This window comes from Colobus angolensis, unplaced genomic scaffold, assembly GCF_000951035.1.
Source record: "Colobus angolensis palliatus isolate OR3802 unplaced genomic scaffold, Cang.pa_1.0 Scaffold181, whole genome shotgun sequence".
Taxonomy (NCBI): Eukaryota; Metazoa; Chordata; class Mammalia; order Primates; family Cercopithecidae; genus Colobus; species Colobus angolensis.
This window is the reverse complement of record NW_012114944.1, coordinates 3088064-3105894: the sequence shown is the minus strand read 5'-3', so window position 1 is coordinate 3105894 and position 17831 is coordinate 3088064. Positions and strand designations below refer to the sequence as shown.

At 45.4% G+C, this 17831-nt stretch overlaps 1 protein-coding gene across 1 annotated transcript in view; it reads right to left on the bottom strand.

The window, feature by feature from the left end:
• TMOD1 (tropomodulin 1) overlaps positions 1-17831 on the bottom strand; it is a 91954-nt gene that overhangs the window by 50111 nt on the left and 24012 nt on the right. The window lies entirely within an intron of this gene.

The window sequence follows — 17831 nt, the reverse complement described above, 5'->3', positions numbered from 1 at the left end:
TCAAGCAATTCTCCTGCCTCAGCCTCCCGAGTAGCTAGGACTACAGATGCCTGCCATCATGCCCGGCTAATTTTTGTATTTTTAGTAGAGGCAGGGTTTCACCATATTGGTCAGACTGGTCTTGAGCTCCTGACCTCAGGTGATCCACCGGCCTCAGCCTCCCAAGGTACTGGAATTACAGGCATGAGCCTTTGTGCCCAGCCACCAAATTTCATTTGAGGGGCAAAACTGCCCCTGATTGAGAACCACTGCATTAAACAAAAAGTCATGTAATTATTACATGTTATATAATAAAGATGTTTTTAATGTATTTCAAAAATACTATTTACATAACATAAAAATATGGCTTCATTTATTCAAGTTTTTATTGAAAGCAGTTGATTTACAAAAACAAAAATGTCAAAGGCCTTTTCTAATAACTCAAAGCTTATCACATTTTTAAAGTAAATATTGAGAATATCAGCCTCATTAGAGGTTAAAATTTGTTTTCTTTCTATTAAATGGTATGTTTAACAAAATATCACATGATTGTCAGTAAAACCAAAGATAGTTGCATATTTTTAAACTCCTGACTGTTTATCACAGTAACTCGTTTTCAAAAACAGCATGTGATCTCCCATTATATATAAAAATTAACTCAAAGTGAATCAAAGACCTAGATATAAGAACTAAACTATAAAACATCTGGAAGAAAACATAGGCATAAATCTTTCTGACTCTGGATTAGGCAATGGTTTCTTAGATAAGATATCAAAACGACAAGCAACGAAATAAAAAAGTAGATTGCTTGGACTTCATCAAAATTAAAAACATTTGTGCTGCGAAGGACACTAGTGAGAAGACAATCCATAGATTGGGAGGAAATATTTGTAAATCATATATCTCATAAGAGTCTCATATGTGGAATACATAAAAATCTCTTACAACTCAATAGTATATGACAAATAACCCAATTTAAAAATGGGCCGGGCGCGGTGACTCACACCTGTAATCCCAGCACTTTGGAAGGCCGAGGCAGATGGATCACCTGAGGTCAAGAGTTCGAGACCAGCCTGGCCAACATGGTGAAATGCTGTCTCCACTAAAAATACAAAAATTATTCGGGCATGGTGGTGCATGCCTGTAATCCCAGCTATTCCGGAGGCTGAGGCATGAATGTGTTGGAACTCCGGAGGCAGAGGTTGTAGTGAGCTGAGATCGTGCCACTAGACTCCAGCACAAGCAACAGAGTGAGACTGTCTCAAAAAAATAAATAAATAAAAATAAAAATAAAAAATAAAAAATAAAAATGGTCAAGTGGCTGGGCACAGTTGGTCATGCCTATAATCCCAGAACTTTTGGGAGGCTGAAGCAGGCAGATCACCTGAGGTCAGGAGTTCAAGACCAGCCTGGCCAACATGGCGAAACCCCGTCTCTACTAAAAATACAAAAATTAGCAGGGCATGGTGGCACAAATCTGTAGTCCCAGCTACATGTGAGGCAGAGGTGGGAGGATCTTTTGAACTTGGGAGGCAGAGACTGCAGTGAGCTGAGATTGCACCAATGCACTCCAGCCTGGGTGACAGAGCTCCATCTCAAAAAAATAAAAATAAAAATAAATAAATTTTTAAAAACGGGCAAGTGATCTGGATAGACATTTTTCCAAAGATTATGTAAAAATGACCAAAAAGCTCATGAAAAAATGCTCAATATTATTATCCATTAGGGAAATGCAAATCAAATCCAGAATGAGATACCATTTCATAGCCAGCAGGATGGCAATAATAAAAAAACACAGATAATAACAAGTATTGACGAGAATATAGAGAAACTAGAACTCTCATACACTGCTGGTAGGAATGTAAAATGATACAACCTTTTTGGAAAATAGTTGTGCAATTTCTCAAAAAGTTAAACATAAAGTTATCATATGATGCAGCAGTTCTGCCCCTTGGTGGAAAAGAACTGAAGATGTATGTCCACCCAAATGCTTGTACATGAATGTTCCTAACAGCATTATTCATGATAACTAAAGGATGAACAAGTCTAATGTTCACCAGCTAATGAATGGATAAACCAAATGTGGTATATCCATACAATTGAATATTATTCAGCTATGAAAAGAAATGTAGTATTACAACATGAATGACCCTCAAAAACATCATACTAAGTGTAAGAAGCCAGATACAAAAGGCCATGCATTATACGATTCCATATAATATATGAAATGTACAGAACAGTCAAATCTGTAGAGATAGAAAGTAGATTAGTGGTTGCCTAGGACTGGTGTTATGGACTGGAATGTTTGCCTCCAATTCATATGTTGAAGCCCTCACCCTCAGAGTGACTATAATTGGAGACAGGGCCTGTAAGGAGATAATTAAAGTCAAATGAGGTCATAAGGGTGAAACCCTGATCTGATAGGATTGGTGTTCCTATAAGAAGAGATGCCAGAGAGCTGCTGCAACACCTCCTTCCCCAACCAGTGACCATGAAAACACACAGACGGAAGTTGTTCCTTGACCAGAAACTGACCCCTCAAACCCTGATCTGAGACTTCTAAGCCTCCGGAATTGTGCAAAAATAAGTTTCTGTTGTTTAAGTCACCTAGTCTGTGGTATTTTGTTAGAGCAGCCTGAACAGGCTAATACAGCTGGGAAGGTTGAAGGGAGATAGAGAGTGACAGCTAATAGGCATGAGATTTCTTTTTGAGGTGGATGAAAATGTTCTAAGATTGATCATGATGGTTATACAACTGTAAATATGCTAAAAGAACAAACCAAAGAATGGTGCATTTTTTTTTTCTTTTTTTCTTTTTCTTTTTCTTTTTTTTGAGATGGAGTCTTGCTCTGTCACCCAGGCTGGAGTGCAGTGGCGTGATCTCAGTTAACTGTAAGCTCTGCCCCACCAGGTTCATGCCATTCTCCTGCCTTAGCCTCCTGAGTAGCTGGGACTACAGGCGCCCACCACCACGCCCGCCTAATTTTTTGTATTTTTAGTAGAGACGGGGTTTCACCGTGTTAGCCAGGATGGTCTCGATCTCCTGACCTCGTGATCCACCCGCCTCAGCCTCCCAAAGTGCTGGGATTACAGGCTTGAGCCACCACGCCCGGCCTGAATGGCGCACGTTAAGTGGATGATTGTATACTATGTGAATTGTATCTCAAAAAAGCTCTCATTTTTTAAATGGCATATGTCATCTATGGGAGAATGATACAAGTGGCTAATGCAGTAACTGCACCAAATAGTCATGGAATGCTGAGGACAGAAAGCTCTTCATGTGCCAGTGGTTCATGGTGATGCTGAGATTGGCCAGGCTAGAGCTGGCCAAATTTCAAATGGTGCCTGTTTTACAATGTAATTTACCTTATGATGTAAATTAGTTGTGGAGAAGTTAAATGAACCTGAAGATATCGCCATAGAGCTCTCACAATTATTAGAACCTAATACTGACTCTCAGACCCAGGCTACCCAATAGGTGAGGAAAAGAGTTCCCACAACCATTCTGTTGTTGGCTCTGACCTGGAGAGTATTTGGTGATCATGTATGCATAGAAAAGCACCTCTCATTCCCTTATTTCTTATTCATTCAATAAACATCTGCTAAATGAATGCTATGTGTCCAGGCAGTGTGTTAAGAGGTAGGGTTATGACCCCACAAAGAGAAATTAAAAAATTTGCAGTAACCAGGGAGATGAGAGGTGAATGGAGAAAGTAGAGTAAGATCAGAGAAAAGTTTTTCTTTGTTGATCTTTTTTTGTTGTCGTTTTGTTTGTTTGTTTTGCTTTGTTTTGTTTTTGAGATGGAGTCTGTCTCTGCTGCCCAGGCTGGAGTGCAGTGGCACTATCTCAGCGCACCGCAACCTCCACGTCCCAGGTTCAAGTGATTCTCCTGCCTTAGCAGCCTGAGTAGCTGGGATTATAGGTGCGTGCCACCATGCCCAGCTAATTTTTTTTTTTTTGTATTTTTAGTAGAGATGGGGTTGCACCGTGTTGGCCAGTCTGGTTTTGAACTCCTGACCTTGTGATCCACCCACCTTGGCCTCCCAAAGTGCTAGGGTTACAGACATGAGCCACCGCGCCTGGCCTAGAGAAAAAGCTTAATTACACATAGTTATTCACTAAACACATGGTAATCAAGATCCTAAAGGGAGGGGAAGGTCTGCTTTACTGAATAGCAAAGAAGAATCTATAACAAGCCTATACATTACATTTAAAGGTATACTTTCATGGTGCCTGTGGGAAATTGAACTCATTTAACCTATAAGGAATTTAAATTTCAATCTTTTTTTTTTTTTTTTTTTGAGACGGAGTCTTGCTCTGTTTCCCGGGCTGGAGTGCAATGGCCGGATCTCAGCTCACTGCAAGCTCCACCTCCCGGGTTTACACCATTCTCCTGCCTCAGCCTCCGGAGTAGCTGGCACTACAGGCGCCCGCCACCTCGCCCGGCTAGTTTTTTGTATTTTTAGTAGAGATGGGGTTTCACCGTGTTAGCCAGGATGGTCTCGATCTCCTGACCTCGTGATCCGCCCGTCTCGGCCTCCCAAAGTGCTGGGATTACAGGCTTGAGCCACCACGCCCCGCCTAAATCTCAATCTTAAAATGTGCACAGGATAAATTTGCTGGGCAAGTGCCTTTTTTTTTTTGTAGTTAGTTCAAAGGGAAGCATCAATCTGACTCCACCAAAGCAGCCATCAATTCATTAGGGGCACTGAAAGTCACATGCACTTGTCACATAAACATCCTTACCCCAAAGACAGGTTGTGAGATTTGTATATAGGAGTCTGAGGAAATCTCCACGTCGTATTTAACAACTGGAAATTTGCTCATCTGAGGAGGGCAGTGACTAATACCTGCATGATCTTTTTATCATTACCAGACAGGAAATTTAGTGCGGGTTTTAAGGAGGAGGAAATTCTAGATTATCTCTGATCTTAGGCTAAAATTATATAATAGCTGTGAGTTACCTGGGAGTGGTGGGGACTGCGGCACACTGGAGCGTTCGTGCCTCCACACTACCCAGCTCCAGCGAACTGTTGACATGTAGGAATGTGGATGTTGTTATTCGATCTGCTCATTTTTTGTGTGAAATCTCTTGATTTTAAAACATTGACACATAGTCCAAATATTTTAAAAACAATGTTCAGGCCAAATAAAACATATCTGCTAGGCAGACTCGGCCCATAAACTGCCATTATGCCACATCTGAGCTAAGGTTCCTAGCAAACTAAAATTCCATGTAAGAAAGCCAAAATATTCATTCATTTATTTCACGAATATTTACTGTGTATCCTGCCCATATCAGGTGTTGGGCTAGAGAAAGCAAGAGGTATACACATAAGTTTTAAATTTAGAATTTTTAAAATTTTGAAAATACAAAGTTTAATTTGTTCTTGAAAATGACTATAGAGGTGGAAATTCGGCAACCTTTCCTGTATTCAGTTCCCATCTCTTGATTTTTAAAATGGTGACTTCCCCTTAAATGTTGTAGAATTAAAACTCGGATGTGCAGCTTGGCAGGCTAACATCACAGTCTAATTTTCACACCCACACTCTGGAGTCCAGTTGTTCAAAGGACAATGGAAACTTGGACAGATCCTTAACTGTGCCATTAGGAGCTCTAACACCCTGCAGACAGGTGCCAGTAAAGCTAAATATCAATTATCTGCACAGTTATCATTGCTATAGATAGGGCTTCGTGAGAAGCCATCCAGGCTAGAACCTTGTGGGCTTGTTCAGATGTGCACACATAGATAACACACAACTCACACATGTACACATACACACACAGATGTACACACGCACACATGATCACACATGTGCACACACACGTGTACATATGCACACACACAATGCAATAAAAAGATCATAGACTCCTGGCAGCTCAGAAATATAAAGCCCTAAGAGATCCTCTAGACCAATGATTTTTTTCATTTTCCAGTGGAGAAACTGAGGCATAGAAAACTGAAGTCACTGGCCTAAAGTCACATAGCTTGTTAGCCTCACAGCTGGGAAGGCTGAGCTTACATAAAAATGACACTGTATATAATTAGCATATATATATATTAGCATGGTCAAGGATCTATATAACTGTCTTCAGACTGGTGGCTCACCATGCATAAAATCATGCAAAACCCTTAACCTGGTTCTTCACAGTGACAAAAAACAAGGAATTTTTATCACTTTTCCCAAATATATCAGCTATATCTAAGGACGAGGGAATGCAAAACGTGACCCCTGGGTCTGGGCTCTGGGGTCCCAGGTTGCTATTCTGTGACTGAATTACATACAGCTTCTTGGAAGAGGACAGGACAGGTGGTACAACCGCTTTATCAGGGATTGGAAGAAGCCAAGGGCCGGGAAAGGGAGGCGCCTCACCTGAGGTCATACAGTGGACCGAGAGCCCGGGACTCTTGACTTCCATCCCACAAAAAACTTTCCATCCCACCTGACTGCTGTCCTCTGGGAACAGATCCTGGAAACCATATGTGGCCGCACGTGAGAGCCAGGTCTCCTCCCCAAGTGTTAGAAAGCCAGCTCTCCACTCCCCTGCTTATCAAAAGAGTCTCAGTTTACACATGGAGAAACCGAGGCCGAGGAGCACTAAGTAACTGTCCCAGGGTAGGAGTGAAACCAAAGTGGCCTCACTTTTCAAACTTCCAGCTGACTCCTCTTCCCTCCTCCCATTTCAAACAATTTAACCTAAGTGTGCCCTAGACACCCACCCAGCTCCACATCAGGCCGGGCCATGCCAGGCCAAACCTTTCACAGGCCAGCAGCTCCCCTAGTTGCCTTTTACAAGGGATTTGACTGGAAAAACAAAAGTTTTTAACTGGCTTGAGGATTTATTTTCCAGTTATCTGCCAGGTCTGTTTCTCCTTATGTAAAGCTTAGGCACTTACGGTCCAGTCCCGATATACAGATCTCTGCCTCTGCATTACTGGCCAGCAGCTTCCAGATCCCACTGGAAATGATTCAGTGGAGCGCTCTTCTCACAAACTTTAGCCTGAGAGTGTGACAGGGACAACGGGGTGAGCCCACTCTTGCCCCAGTCACAGCGTCTTGACGTTACAAAGGGATCAGCAGGATCCAAACCTCTAAGAGCCCCACCCCCTCCAGACACAGCTTCTGCCCCAACACACACACTCTGGGACTCTTCCTCCCTCTCTTTGCTTTCTCTTCACAAAGAGCTAGGCCTTTGGCTCAGCTGCCCTGACCTTGATGCAGGGCTGGTGAAACTCAGTAGCTGCCATTTCCCCAGTCAACTTTATAGGGCATTAATGCCAACATCCAAAGGCACTCCTGTAGCCCGAACCCAGTAATTGCTTGTGGTGGTACCTATTTATCATAGCAGCACGGTCTCTCTCTGGTATTCACAGTACAAGGTGGGGTCAAACCTTCCCTCCCTGGCTTTCCCCTAATTCTCCTTTCCTGCCTCATGTGCAGGGAAAATGTTGCATGTTCCTGTTGTGCTGGGGACTGGGTGTCCTGAAACAATGACGGTGTGATCCCGGCCCAGAGAGGCTCGCAGCCACAGGGGAGATACACATCTCAGTGGTGTAGTCACCTTACTCAGCCCCGGGCTTCCTGGAGGAGGTGGTCCTGAAATGAGTCTGAGGGGCCAGGGAGGAGCCAGCCAAGTGAGGAGAGGGAGTGGAGGGGCATCGCAGGGAGAGAGAAAGCACGGTGCAGCAGAAGCCCAGCAGATGAGGGTGGCATGGCCTGCTAGGGGAGGCATTAGGATCTGAGGCTGCAGTGTTCCGAAATGTCTCCTCCCATGGGCATCACCCTTGTTCCAGCCCTTGTGACTCTTGCCGGGACCACCAGAGCAGCCTCCTGGCTGGTTCCCTGCTTCAGGTCTCTCCACCTCTGCTCCTTAGACGCCACCGACATGTACACCCGATCACATCACTCCTCAGCATACTCACAGATGCCCAACCACTTCCCTGACCTATGGAATCTCGACCAATTCATCAGCCAGGCATGAAGAGCTTTCCATGATTTGACTCCAACCTACTCCCACCTCTCCAGCCTCCTGAGCCTCTTCCCTTCGTCAAGTAGCCCATGTTCTAGCCACTCCAGGCTGCTCCACATTCCACAGCCATGCCCTGCACTCTCCCACTGACATGCCTTTGCTCAGGCTGTGCCTTCTACTTGGAATTCCGTCACTCCAGCTCCCCGGCATTAATCTTTCAAAGCCCTTCCCTGGAGCACCCTGTTCAGCCTTTACAGGGTTCTCCATACTGATCTGGTGAATCTTGCTCCGAACTCCCCTAGGCATGTTGCCAGTTCTTGTATAATGCTCATCTTACTCTGTGGAGCATATCTATGCCGTATGTCTCTCCCCAAGGATACCGGGTGCCCCTCAAGGGCCAGCTGGGATATATCTTAGTCTTCTCTGAATCCCCAGCACCAAGCCCTGAATGCTAAGAGAATGTGGTCTGAGTTGTCCACAGTCACACAACACTGATGCTCCAGCTGGGAACAGGGTGGTATGACTTGGACTCCCTTCAGGCCCACATCGCACCTGCTGTCCCAAGCCATTGGCTTTTCCACCCAGCTGCTGTTCCCAAGTGGGTTTTGGGGAGAGGGACATATTATGAAAGGTGTCAGAGTTGGGGAGTGTCTAGTATGAGACCAAGGTTCACTGTTGTGGGTTTTGGAAAGTGCCAAGCTAAAAAGTGAGACCTTTATAATGCTTTCTTTGAGGACCTAGATTTGGTTAAATTCCTGCCAACTCCTCTCAATCCATCTCAGGGCTTTCAGCAGAGCAGAACATCAGGCCATCACACTAGTGAACTCACAGTGATAGACTCCAAATCATCCCTGATTCCAGCTTCCCCTTCTTTAGCAATAAAAGAAAGCCTCCACTTTTTAGTGGAGTTCTTGGCTGCTCAGATTAAAGGCTACACTTTGCAGGCTCCCTTGCAGCTAGGTTGAATCATATAATTAAGTTCCGGGCAATTATATGAGAAGTGTCCAGTGGCAATTTCTGGTAACTTTCCTTAAAAGGGACTTGAATCCTGGCTTTTCTCCTTTCTTTTATCCCTCCCCCCTCTCCACCCCTTTTTCTCTATTTGGATACCTGGAATGTGGCTATTATGGCTATAGGGCTAAACCTTAGGAATGGCAGAAAGATGAGCTGGACAGAGTCTAGGACTCTGAGAAGTCTGGGCAGCTGAGCTGCATCCCAGCCCTAGATTGCCTACCTGTGGACTTTTACCTGAGGGAAGGATAAAACACTGCACAAATCACATTTATCTGAGTCTCTGTTACTTGTAGCGAAGCTGCACCCTACCTGATAACCTGGGTTCTCAGCCAAGGGCTGTGAGGCCACAGATGGGGCACGGGTTCTCTCTGGTTTTGGATTCCCTATCTGTAAAATGAGGGTTAAGAGCCCTTTTATCTTGAAACCTCAGAATAAGGGTTTAACTCCATACAGAAGCAGCTTCTTGCCAGTCAGTTTTACCATCACTGGGTATGATCATTCACTTTCATTCAACTGAACAGACACTGCATTATGGAGGTGCTCTGCCAGGGCAGTCACATCTGGTTGTGCAGGTTGCGCACTGCACTAAGCCAAGGACATGATTCACTCTCTAGTCTATGTGAACAGTGTCTCCTGGAGTACAGTGTGCAACTTGCACAACTATACCTGGCTGCACTGTATCTGTGGCCATACAGTATGGTTCCCAGTCTCAAAAAACTTAGATTCTAGTGGACAAATCATATACTCAGGCTCACATTTATTAAGGACCACCATGTGCTAGGCACTGGGCTAGGTGCTTTTCATCTAATCATACATGTATATGTTTGTGTATGTGTCTATTTTTTATGCTAAAACAAACATCTGCCATACGAGGTAGAACCAGAGCTGCAAACTGAGAGGCCTACAGGCAAATTAAATGCTAACACTCGGTTGGGTTTGTCTGGCCCGTGCATTTAAATGAGCTATCAGCATTTTAAAATAAGGAGCTTACACATTTTTTTAAAATCCAGATTTCCAACATCTCTGGAAACATTAGGTGATGTGGCAATACCAGGTCTGTACTCTCATACTGGCAACAATTAGTGGAGCTGAAAATGGTGGGCCCTTTAGACAAACTCCCATTTGCCTCAGTCCCTACCACTCCCTGTTGCCTCTGACACAGAGGCCAAGGTCAGTTACTACACAGCACTGGTTTTGCAGTTGCTTTTATTTCTGAAAATGTAGATGGTAAGGGAAAATTTTTCTTATATACACCTATCTTTAAAAGTGAGAAAGTAATAGATAAGCCAAGATGACCACACGGCTCAAGAAAACTGACCCATCTTCCTTCCTTCATGTAGGTCACTTACATGACGTTGTGGGTACTCGGTTTGCTGCCTCCCAGTAGAAAGTGCTCAGCAGAGTGGCAGCGATGGTGAATAGAAAGGGAGACAGAAAGGCAGGGTTTAAACTTTATCTGTAGCGATTTCTTTTTTTTTTTTAAGAATGATCAGAACCGAATAAGGCAAAATTTTAACGTTTGCTAAATTCAGATGATGAGAACATAGGTGTATACTGTACTCTCCTATGTGTTTACAATGTTTCCTATTCAACATGTCAAAATCAAAAAGGAAACAGCTCACTGTCGTCAGGGCGGAGCAGGTGCTGTGCTAGGGGTGTGAAGGTGAAAGAGTCTAAAAGGCTTCTGAGGGAGGGGAGGAAAGGTCAAGCCTTGAAAAATGGGAGGAAGTGAGGGGCTTCAGGTCAAGGAGGTTCCCCAGCCAGAGGAGGGGTTGGGAGAGGTGGTCATGGGTCCAGAAGGCAGAGGATGGGATGGGGACACACAGACGCCTGGCCTGACTTGCCCTCACCCCGCCAGGCCCGTCCTCGTCTCCGTGCACGGCAGGCAGTGTTTCTAAGGATGTGTGCCTATTTTTAGAGGAGAGATTTATTTCTTTCCATTTCAACTGTTTACTTCTATCCTGGGCTTGCGATTCTGCCGGTTTGTGTTACAAAGGAGGGAGAATCATGGCCCTGTGGACCAAACTTGGCTGCTTCCTGGACGGCCAAGAGTGTCTTTGCCTTAAAGGATATGATTTAGGACACGAGTAGGAGGATTTTATGATCGTCTAATGGGAAGCCATGTGGAGTGACACGAAGTACCAGGTGGGTGCCTTGGCTCTGCTGCTGACTTGCTGTGTGACCTTGAACGAGTCCTTTCCCGTCTTTCCACTTCAGGGTTTTGTTGATGCTTGGATGTTTCATCAGTGAAATGGTAATAATGACACCTCACAGGATGATATGAGGATTTGATGAAATACAGAAAACACCAACTGTGTCCAGGACAGACTCCAAAATCAGGCTTTCTCTACCGGTACCACATATGTAGATGCCTGGTGGGGTACTGTTAGATGATTTCTAAGTGTCCTTGGAGCTCTGGGATTCTCCATTTCTGTTTTCCATTATTTCATCCTGCAATTCATGGCCCTTTGTTCTCAGAACTCTTTTTTTTTTTTTTTTTTTTTTGTAAGATGGAGTCTTGCTCTGTCACCCAGGCTAGAGTGCAGTGGTGTGATCTTGGCTCACTGCAACCTCCACCTCCCAGGTTTCAAACAATTCTCTTGTCTCAGCCTCTCAAGTAGCTGGCATTACAGGTGCACACCACCACGCCTAGCTAATTTTTGTATTTTAAGTAGAAACAGGGTTTCTCCATGTTGGCCAGGCTGATTTTGAACTCCTGACCTCAAGTAATCTGCCTGCCTTGGCCCCAAAAAGTGCTGAGATTATAGGTGTGAGCCACTGCACCCAGTCTGTTCTCAGAACTCTTGACACATTATGGACTAAGGAAGGCAGCATCTGTCTGAATTGTATCAATAGCTGTGTGATTCTGGGCACCTATTTCTTTATCTACAGAATGACATTAACCTCATCCTATGAGGATCAATCTTATAAGATCCTTGTAAATATTTTATGAAATGATGCCCATAAAATGCTTAGCATAGCACCTGGCATGTAAGAACACCTTAGCAGAGGCTGGGTGCAGTGGTTCACGTCTGTAATCCCAGCACTTTGGGAGGCCAGGGCAGGTGGATCACCTGAGGTCAGGAGTTCGAGACCAGCCTGGCCAACACGGTGAAACCCCACCTCTACTAAAAATACAAAAATTAGCTGGGCCTGGTGATGCGCACCTGTAATCCCAGCTACTTGGGAGGCTGAGGCAGGAGAATCACTTGAACCTGGGAGGCGGAAGTTGCAATGAGCAGAGGTCACGCCATTGCACTCCAGCCTGGGCAACACAGTGAGACTCCGTTTCAAAAAAAAAAAAAAAAAAAAAAATACAAACAACAACAACAAAAAACACCTTGGTAGAAAATCATGGTTATTATTATCCAGGCTTTGCAGAGGCTCTGTGGTTTTCCATTATTGTCTGTATGGTTATATTGTATTGCAGATTCCTGACAGCTGACTTTAAAATCAACTCTTAGGACCCAGTTTCTTTACAAGGTTGAATTATGTCTACCATCTTCTCTCCTGTGAATATTTTGAGCCTTTTACTGAGACAGTTTAAAAAATGTTCTGCCTTTTCCCCAAAGCCTCATTAACCATCAATATTTACGGTTAAATTCCTTGTGTTGGTGGATTCTTCTTTTCTTTAAAGATTAGTATTTATTGTGAAAATAACATAGGCCAGGCGCGGTGGCTCAAGCCTGTAATCCCAGCACTTTGGGAGGCCGAGACGGGCGGATCACGAGGTCAGGAGATCGACACCATCCTGGCTAACACGGTGAAACCCCGTCTCTACTAAAAAAAAGTACAAAAAACTAGCCGGGCGAGGTGGCGGCGCCTGTAGTCCCAGCTCCTCGGGAGGCTGAGGCAGGAGAATGGCGTCAACCCGGGAGGCGGAGCTTGCAGTGAGCTGAGATCCGGCCACTGCACTCCAGTCCGGGCAACAGAGCAAGACTCTGTCTCAAAAAAAAAAAAAAAAGAAAATAACATAACAACTTCAAAATAAGTCAAGTTGGAAATAACAATTTGCTCATAATTCTCCAGTCTGCTCTCTGTAAGTTTCCTTCTGGGCTAGTCTCAGAGGTGCTCCCAGGGGATGGCAGTTAACAGCACAGGTTACTGGGCCAAGACTATCCAGGTTGGAATCCCAGCACCACTCAGATTGCATCCTGGGCAGGTTACTTTATATCTCTAAGCCTTGGCTTCTCCATCTTTAAAATGGGGCTAATGACCGAACCCTCCCTGAGGACTAAATGAGATAATCCACATAGGGCTTTGCTCATGGCACACCCAGGAAGTATTGAGTGTCTATTGCTCATAAGAAAACTGTACACTGCTCTCTGCAGAAGTCACAATGACTTGTCATTCTTAAAACCTCTCTCTGTGTTGCCCCCACCACCTGGTACAAAGGCAATCTGAACTGAGGAACTGGCTCCGCTTCAGAGCAGCATCCACTTAACTCCAGAGAGACGAGAAAGGGCAGATCCTCTGGGGAATCAGTCAACAGCGGATACTTTTAGCACATGAAGCATTCCTTTCCCGAGGGAGTCCAAGTGCAACAATCTCATGATAAGCTCGAGTTTTTCCAGAGTGAGAGATAGAAAGTTTCGGGGACTTTTTTTTTTTTTTTTTTTTTAATGCGCACAAGTTTGGAATCCTCTGCTGCAAACAGAGCTGCTTTCCAAGTCCTCGTACTCCATTCTGTCACATGACACTGGGGCTTAACAATTGCATAACCAGAAGCTCACTCTTTGAAGTGTTTGTTGAATTCAGGTACTGAGACAGCCAAGAATGGTTCAAATAAATCATATGTGGTTAGAGCCGGAGGGGGCTTCCAAGGCCATCTAGGCCGACCGCATCCGTTTTACAGGCAGGAAAATTGAGATCCAAAGAAGGAAAATCACGTCCGGAGCAGAGCCAGGACTGGAATCTGGACTTCTGCACCTCAGGCTCTTTCCCAGAAAAAAGAGGGATGATTTTCATACAGCAGCCCCCAACCACAAAACTAGAGCACATCTGCAGCCAAACTCTCTCCCTGAACACTCTCATGAGGACTTGCAGTGGCATGGCTAAGCTGTGGACTCCAGACCCACACATAGTGGCTCTGCCATCGCCTAGCTGTGGGACTTTGGACAAGTTACTTCACTTCTCAGTTTCCTCATCTGTAAAATGGGGATGATAACAGGGCCTGCCTCTTAGGATCGTGATGATGGTCAAATGGGTTAATATTTTCAAAGTCCTTAGAACAGCACCTGCAAATAGTGAGTGTCATCTAAGCACTCATTAAACAAAAATAAAAACAGGAGGAATATGGACTGTAACAGAGAGGGCAGTGGCCTTGGTGCCAAGGGACCAGGGTTCGGATCTGGTTCTGCTTGGATGTATGACCTAGAGCAAGTTCTTTCCCCTCTGGGCTCTGCTCCTGCTCTGAAGCGGTGGGAGGGGCGGACACCTGCTGGCCAGCTAGGAGTCTCTCATTGTCTGCATATCTTTGGCCTCTCCCTGTGCTGTGATTTCAGAGCATGGGCCAAGGGAGGGTGAAACTAGAACTGGAATGTTTGTGCTCTCCAAAAGAAGGGAGGCCCTCTAGGCCTTTTCGAAGCTCACATACTGTCTTGCCAATCAGGTAACAGAGCTGATCTTAATGAAGGGGCCGATTGTGTGACTGGGACAGAAACCCACTGGCCTCCATTATCTCCTATCCTCTCTCTGGTTTCTCTTCTCTTTTCTTTGAACTGAAAGAGAAAGGGGTCTTTGAAAATGCCAACTGGGAAACCACAGTGGTGTGAGGATCGCAGGTCTCAGATGGCCCATGCCCGCTCCCACACCTCTGTGCTCAGTTACTTTTCTCCTGCCAGAGCGGGAGGTGCACACACTCTGGGGCCTGTTTGAAATCTGAGTCTCCGTGCCTGCCCGGGTCTTGTGACCCTCAGCAAGCTGAGCCCCAGGTGCCCTGTCCCTCCAGTAGCACAAGTGGAGTGTCCCTTCCCTGCTAATCACCTGGGCGGGAGAGCTGGATGTGTGAGAGCTGCAGGGGCCCTGGGTATTTGCTGCTGAGGCTGGATGCTCTGATATGTGGGGTGGCAGACCTGAGGGAGCTCTTTGCCAGTGTGGGGGTGAAACGGAATGCAGTTCCTGGTGGATGCACTCTGGGTTCTGAGAGACCTCCTCCATCTGTCCCCTTCCATTCCCAGGTCTGACGCTTGGCTCTGACCCTTGTCATCACCTGCCTTATTTGCAGCCACAGCCTGACCTGACCTCATCCCCATGTAGCAGCTCAGGGCAACTCAAATAGCCCAAAAGGCCCACGGGGCCCTCAGGTGCACTTCTCCCTGGGAGTGGCAAAGATTCCCCCGCGGGAACGCCTCCCCCCTCTCACCCATCTCCCTGACACCCCTCCAGGCCATGTGTCCTCAGTGTCACCTCCCAAAACCAACGAACTCTTTGAGTCTCTGACCCTTTGGGCTCCCTGAATCTACTGAGCAAAGTCTAAACCCTGCCGTCCCCTCTTCCCCCACATTATCTATCCCAACCCCCCTTTCTAGTCTCATCTGACCCTCCACAGAAACCACACTAAGATTCCCATCCCCAATTACCTTCCCTACACAACACTCTCCTTGTGGCCTTTCTGAAGGCCTTCACTCTGCATGGAATTAGAAAAATCCAGGGCCCAGTTCCAGTGTTACCTGCTTTGTGATGCCTCACACCAGTAAGAGTTCATCTCCTGGCAGAGCTTCCTGTCTGCTCCATGTCGAGCGCAGTGTGTTATGCCTGTGTCCCCACCAGCCTGTGCTCCTGAAAGGCAGAGTCCCAGGCTCCCCTGTTGGTGCCCAGCACAGTGCTTGGTGCTCGGCAGGTAACCAAGTCACATTTATTGAGTTAACTGGAATTGGCTACATGCCTCTTTTGTTCTCCCTTTATAAAGTTGTTTGTTCTTGGAATTCTGTGTGACAGTGATCTAGGATAGAATTAGAACAGAATAATTTTACAGCTTGATTTTTTCTTGCCTACATGGCTTGTTTTTACTGAAACACAGGCTAATGGGGAGAAATGATGCGGGGGAAGAAAGAAACGCAAGGCTCTTTCCACCAATGCTGACTTCTGATCAACTTGAGCAGCCTCATCAGGAAACCATGTTCTCGTGGCAGGCAGGGGAAGGTCGTGAATATCAGGAAGAGGAGGACACACTGCTGGAGGGATATGTAATTCCATGGGGCCTGGGACCCAGGAGCCCAAGGCAAGGATTCTGAGTTATCTGGAATGAAGCCACTTAATCACACCTGGGTATAAGACCAGATTATAAGTCAGCTTAGTTTAACCCTGAAAATGACCAGCCAACTCTGTTATTCCATGACTAGGGACATTGAGGTCTAGGAAGGATGGCAGCTTGGTCCACGGTCACATGGAGTGGGAGAGACAGGGCTGGGATTGGAAGCAAAACACCTAACTTCTAGTCCTGCATTTTTCCATCTGCACTGTGCTCCCTGGATGTTAGCAGTGGCCATCTGTGTGTGAGTGAGATTGAAGTGTTGTTTTCTTCATGGATCACTATGAAACCAGAGTTGAGCAATGGCTGGTTTAAAAAAAGGATGTGATACATTCCATATTTAATTAAAAATATATAACATGGAACATTTACTCAGCTCAGTAACTTTCATTATCTACCTTCTCTGCGCTGGTCATTGACCTGGGTGCCTGGGATATAGCTGTAGGTTGAAGACCCCTGTCTAGGAGGCCACCTACGAACCCCTCTATGTCCATGCTTACAGTTCTAGTGTGACTTGCTAAACCACATACACAACCAAACAGACTTTTGACTCTTAACACTGTGTACCCTGACTGCAGGGATGAATTCTGAGCATTAAACACACCTCTAAATGTGCCAACTAAGAAATGCAATGATAAAACATCAAACATTAAATGAGAAGGATTCTTCTGGTCCTTTATTTCTCAGCTCATTCATTCCATGACACATGTTCTCCACCATCCTGAAGCTGCTGGCTTGATACAATGGGGTAATGGCCTTTTGAAGACACAGTTACAGTGCCAGCTAGGTGGCCACACCTCACAGGCTGGGGCAACATTCTCCAGAAGGCGGTATATGCTCTGAATCAGTGGCAGTTGCTGATGCCATTTCTCCCATAGCTAGGATTCATGGGTCAGGGAATCAAGGTTGGAAACAGGAGTGGCACCACTCACCATTACTCCTAGTGATCCACTAGCAAAACTTTCACTTATTGTTCCCATGACCCTATAGCCTGCTGGCCTAGAAGTCTTAGTTTCAAAGGAGGAAAGTTCCACTAGGAGACACAACAATTCCATTAAACTGGAAGTTAAAACTGCCACCAGCCCGCTTTGGGCTCCTCATGACTCTGAATCAACGAGCAAAGAAGGGAGTTACTGGGGGTGACGGATGCTGACTACTGAGGAGAAATTGGATAGCTATTGCACAAGGGAGGTGAGAAAGTGTATGTCTGGATAGAGGAGAGCCCTTAGGGCATTTGTAAGTATTACCATGCCCTGTGATTAGGGTCCATGGAAAACTACAACAAACTAATCCAGGCAGGACTACTGACGGCCTAGGCCTTTCAGAAATGAAAGCTTAGGTCACCCCATCGGGTAAAGAACCACAATCAGCTGAGGTGCTTGCTAAAGGCAAAGAATGGGTAGTGAAGCAGGGTAGTTAACAATACCAGCCACAACTACCTGAGTAGTTACAGAAATGAAGACTGTAATTGTCATGAGTACTTCCTCCTTATTTTGTGAACACTTGTGTTGTGTGTGTGAGTGTGTGTAGCAAATATCTTTGCTTTTTCCCTTTCTTATTCCCTTATCACGTAACACAAGATTGTTTGATACTGACTTTACTGTTATTGATTG